General features: G+C 32.9%; 1 long non-coding RNA gene across 1 annotated transcript in view; it reads left to right on the top strand.

Annotated features, from left to right (window-relative positions):
- LOC102673982 overlaps window positions 1-5901 on the top strand; it is a 116597-nt gene that overhangs the window by 96481 nt on the left and 14215 nt on the right. The window contains exon 3 of the long non-coding RNA XR_004150021.1: window positions 3531-3888. This is a non-coding gene — a long non-coding RNA (uncharacterized LOC102673982). The remainder of the gene's footprint in view (window positions 1-3530; window positions 3889-5901) is intronic.

Genomic DNA, 5901 nt, shown 5'->3' with positions numbered 1-5901 from the left:
GTTTTTTTTTTTTTTTTTTTTTTTTTTTTTTTTTAAACGAGAATTTTGGTTAATATGATTGAGAGAAGAGTGATATTATTTCCATTTTTCAAGTTTTTCAATCGGAACCGCACGTTTCTATTATGAAGGTATACATTTTTCATTTAAAATAAAATTTAATTTTATGGAATAATATTTGATAAAGTATTGGAAATAGCTCATACATGCCTGGAATTTAAAACACGAGGTATTTATCTCTTTCAAAATGTACGACTGATGTAATGTGATTATTATATTAAACGAATTTAATTAAATTAGTATTCGTATACAAGGCTATTAATATTCGTTTTATAATTCGATAAATAAACTCTTAATCAACATTTTCGTATATAATAAATTTTTGTATTTATTATGACATTTCAGAATCGAAATGTGTCTTATGAAATGTATATTAACATTCTCTATAAAAAAAAAAACATATAATTTTTTTAGCATTATTTATACTCGTTTCGTGCACGAATTTGTCGCCTCCGTGAATAATAATAAAAATAAAACGCGTCAGTCTGTTTTCGCATGACGAAAGTTTGTTTTTCACGTGGTTGAAATGAAAAATAATATCAAAGAAAATTATTACACGTTCTGACAGAATTTGTATATTTTTTTATGCCAGTTACATTATATTATAACGTTAAAAATTGATAAACATTATACTTATAAATATTAATCCTTAGAATACTTTTTAATTTCGTTCAAAATAATAAACAAGAGAAGATATTTGTATAAAAATTATCATTATATTGTTAGGCAAACAAAGGGGATCGTTTTGAATACGATCCAACTTGCCACTTGTTTCCTTCAAGTTTCATCTTGTCACGTCGTTCGTATTCGCCAAATATTCAGGAAGAAAATATACCATAGAGTCACCAAAGTTCAGAATAAAAGACAGGAGAGTTGTTTTCCTCGTCGAAGATTGACTTAGCATTCTAGTGTAAATATTTATACAATTTATATCGAGGATAGGATGCGGAAAATCTTTATTATTTTAAAGATAAAATGAAAAAAATGATTGATCATTTATCGTTATCGTTTTTTTTCTCTTCTTCCCTTTGTTTCACGTTCCAGGAATTGTTTATATATTCCTTAAGAAATCGAAAGATTAAAAAGAATAAAATATCTATCGAAAGTGTTGGTATCGATCATTGAAGTTGCCATAATAGTTTTTTATCCATGGTAAAAATCGAGATACAATAAATGATACAGAAAATGTACGCAGTTTGATAAGAGTTTCAAAAGTGGTGGAGATTTCAGTACTGAAAATCTTCGAATAATATTTTATCTTTACTTTCAAAAACGTAAAAATAAAACCAGAACCAGAATCAGAATATGATGCATCGCGTTGCAAAACCATCTCGATCTTTCGAAGAGTAACGTCACTGTTCGCAATTTAAATTAATACAATTCCAGATTTCCAGATTCCAGTGCGCATTATATCAACGTTACGTTCGATAAAGAATAATGCTTGCCATTTTAATATGTTTAATGCACTGTAATCCTCGATAACTTTTAATCTCATTAGAGAGTAAGAGCGTCATCTCCGTCATATTAATGTTTCGGGACGAGTAGTTCTCCCCGCGTCGAATTACTCGTGTTCTAAAAGCACGAGGGTTGGCCTCACTTTCTCGCGCCGCGGAGAAAATCTCGGTTCTTTGTTTCGCCCTTTTCTTTCGTGGTCCACCACCGCCGCGATTTTATGACGTTGAATCGCGTAAATCTGAAGAGTCGAGGCAGAAATTAATGTCGTGTCGCATTGCGACCACGATTTCTCCCTTCTCACGCGCTTTTTCTTCTTTTTTAAAACGCTTTGTCGTTCGTCGCTTTTATTTTTTTTTTTTTTTATTTCCTTTTTTTTTTTTTTTTTCCCCCCTCCTTTTTTCTTCACTTTCTTTTATCGTTCTTTTCCTCTGCGAGGAGTTATACTTTATTACGGAGGAGAACGAAGTAGTAACGAAGGAAAGGGATTAATTGTGACTTATTGTAGTTTATTTTATGGAATTGATTGTAGTTTATTTTATGGAATGTTTGCTCGAATTTATTGGTATTGAAAGTATGTTTTTTTTCTCTTTCTCTTTCTTTTTACGATACGTTAAATTATTTGTAAAATTTCCAATTATCGTATCTTCATTTGGAGGAAATTTAAATTTGTATATAGCAACGAAGACATTTTCTTTTTCTATTTAAAATTGTTCCTACATTTTATATCTTGTTATATATCTCAAGTTTCTTTTAGAAAGTGAAGAAAAGAGTATGATAAATATAGTGCATTAATTTACTTGCGATCAGTTCAAATTATCCACGAAAATTCAATGGAGAACGTTTGAGCAGAAAAATTTAGCGGAAGCCACTGGAGCGGATTTCTTGTATCGACATTTCTATTATTTCGCTCGAAATCCTGGATATTCGTGGCGTTCCAGCAATGAAAATGGACGTGCGGAATTTTCGTAGAACGTAATCGACGACAAACCACGTCCCACGTCCCAGAAATCAACGTCTGTTCTACGTCATTTTCGGATATCATTCCTGATGCGTTTTCAAACTTTCGTGAGGAACACGATGTATAATTCTGATCCAAAGTTTCTCCTTTGATGGTTCAAAATTTTGAGAATTTTTATGATTAAAAATATAATAAATATTGAATCTTTTTTAAAGTTTGATTATCTATTGCATGTAAAAAATCTTTGATTTCTTGTTAAAAACGAGACGAACGTCTTTCACAATTATCTTCCACTTGTCTAAATTCATCCCGTCCCATAAAATTTTCCATTTTCCAATGATTAACAAAACTTAATTCTGCTCTACAATCAGACATACTTACGCTTGTTCAAATTTGGTTAAATACGCTTACAGAAAAATCAATAACGCGGAAATGAAATGCTTTCGCCGAGCATAATGAAACGCACGGCTGAAATTTACGTAGAATCAAATTACGGTGTTCGAGCAACGCGTAGTCATACCGTGTCGTAATCCTATTATCCAAATTCACCCATTAAATCCTTTGTCACCCGAAATATTCGAAAGAGGCGAAAAACAAGAGCGCATTAAGCGTGATCATAGCTGCTACTGCATAACCAAGCTAAAAGATTTTAAGCGTTCCTCTCGGATACGCTTTTCTTTCTCTCGTGCCAATGGCTGAAAACTGTCATTAGAAATATATAACGTTCATTCACAGAATTTACTCAAACAGCGTTATTATATCACGTTCCATTCGTAACTCGTTTTTTTTCTCAATTAATTACGGATCATGATAAATTGGAATATATATTATCCAAGAAAATTTAAATAAAAGTGTAATAAAATCTGTTGACTTACGTGTACTAATAGATGTATTAAATTATGCATCATTCCATGTATTCTGTACAATATATTATATTTTATTAATTTTCTGCTCCCCGGTTAATTCGAATGATGCGGAATTAATTAAATAAAATCAAAAGTTAAATACGTTCGATTGCCAAAAAAAAAATGGAATACATATTATCCTCTTTTTTTTTCAGTGCACATCGTTCAGTGAATCGTTCTCACTTCCACAGCCGACGAATCGACGAGGAGGGTGGTGAAGAGGGAGGGGTGTTTGACGGGCGTTCTCAGAGGCAAAGGGATAGAAAGGAAAACGAATGGGGGAAATATTAACCCGGCAAAGACGAAAGTCTACTTGGCTGATTTGACATTTCCGTGTGCGCGGTCGCGTGTGTGCTCGCCGAGGTCCGTGTTTTCATCGCTTCGAAACGGAAGCTTCGGGAAGAAGAGAAATGGGAATATTGGGAAAATTGCTTTCGTCGGTGTCCCTGGTGTCCATCTGGTGTCTGCTGATCGTCGAGCCCGGCAAGGTTCAGAGGGAACAGGATCATCTGGGTAAGAAGTCATCTCTTTATTGTATCTTTGCCCCTAGTTTTCACGCGTCATACCACTTCGTTACCTCTTCGTTCCCGACGATTTGTTTGTTCGTTAATTATTATAGAAATATATCTATTAGAGAATCGGAAATTAAATTATTAATTTGAAAGAAATCGAAATCAATAATGTCTTTCGAAGATCTTCGTCGGAAGATATTTATCACGATATGAAAATCGTGTTCTTTCCTTTATTAATTTTTCTTTAAATCATGCCCCACGAATCGTATATTTCATCTGTTGCAAACTCTCGATACTGATTTATGGATTCTACTCAACATTCTTTTAACGTACGTTACATATGACTGGGCAAATGTAAATTTCGTTCCTGATTTATCGTTCCGCAGCATTCGCTAGATTTATCACGTGCGTTTGTTCGCGCGGGAAAAGAAAAATGAAAAAAAGCATACTTTTCATGAAAATGATGCTTCTATTTTTCACCCTCATTAACGAATACTCGGATACAATTTTCACTCGCGAGTAAATTGATGAAAGAACCGAACCGAATGGTGTTTGTCACGTGCCTCGGATGTTCGATGAAAAATAAAAAAAAAAAGGAAATAAAAAAAAAAAAAAAAAGGAAAAAAAAAAAAAAAAAAAAAGGAAAAAAAAAAAAAAAAAAAAAGGAAAAAAAAAAAAAAAAAAAAAAGGTAAAAAAGTAACGAGACACGGAACAAAGAACACATTTGCGATTTAAATGCGAGGATCTCGTTTCTCGTCGCGATTCATCGACGCGCTAATACGTCTGGTTAATCGTTGATTGGAGCGTGGCGCAATTATATCAATGGACAATTTATGCACCCGTGTATTCAACCAGATATGTTTTTCTTCCTGTATTCGTTCGAGGATTATTGTCCTGCGATTCGTTTTCGAAGTTTGTTCGCAATTTTTAATCGCGGATTTCTCTCGCGTTTTTGTCCTCTCGTGCAGATTTGGAGATTTTGTTTTTTTCTTTTTTCTTTTTTTGTTTCTTCAGTACACAGTTTTTAGTGCACGGTTTTTATGGTGAGTGAATTGTTCTGATTTGTGGAGGAAATTGGTTGGAAATAAAATTTGGAATCAATATTCGAAAATGTTTGAAGTTTTTAATGTCGGAATCGTCGATCTGGAAAAATAAAAATATATATATAGTCACAGAAATATTAATCAGAATTAAGTGTCAGAATCTATGTTATTTAAGAAAATTTATCAAAAAATTCTGATTTTATTCGTGTAGCATAACAGATCGTGCATGGAATAATCTTTTCGTTCACTTTTGAGAACAATTTCATATTTTTCATAACGGATGATAGAGCATTAAAAATCAAACATTTTATAATTTAAAATGTTTTTATAAATAAAGTGATGTTTCGTGTTAACAAAAATTACCGCGTATTCATTATGCTCCACATATTCACAAAAATAAAAGATATTTTAAAAATAAAGTTAAATCTTTATAATACCTATACAAATATTTCTGTGATTGATTGCGTGAATTAATTTTTCCATATTTGATATCGTCATTAAACGAAGGATATCAAATATCAAGAAGATTAAATCAAAAATATTGTAAAAATATGGAACGATAAATATTCATAGAGAAAGAAGAATAATTGAAAGAAGTCATGGATCAAGATTATGAACTTTTCAGTTAACTTTCCTTTGGAACTGTTACGGAATCTCATTCTCCCCAGCTACCCTTCTTCTTTTATTTTTTTCGCGGTGCGACATTAATATAGCGCTGCCACGGCATACAGCTGTCCTTTGTTGGTGTTTCGTGGCGAAGTTATTCCTCGCCTTTCGGCATTTCAGCGTGCATCCTCTATTTCTACCAGCTATTCTTGAACCAGCTTCCCTTGAATCGTTTAACCCGTTCCTCGTTTGCCGTGAGTCTCGTTTTTCGCGATCACACCTGTGACCCTTGAGAAAATTTGATTTTCCTCCCCATGCTTAAAATTCGATAAGAATCGTTCCTCCACTTTTCAAACTTGTCGCA

Source organism: Apis dorsata, unplaced genomic scaffold (assembly GCF_000469605.1).
Source record: "Apis dorsata unplaced genomic scaffold, Apis dorsata 1.3 scaffold_131, whole genome shotgun sequence".
Taxonomy (NCBI): Eukaryota; Metazoa; Arthropoda; class Insecta; order Hymenoptera; family Apidae; genus Apis; species Apis dorsata.
This window is presented reverse-complemented; position numbering and strand designations above follow the sequence as displayed.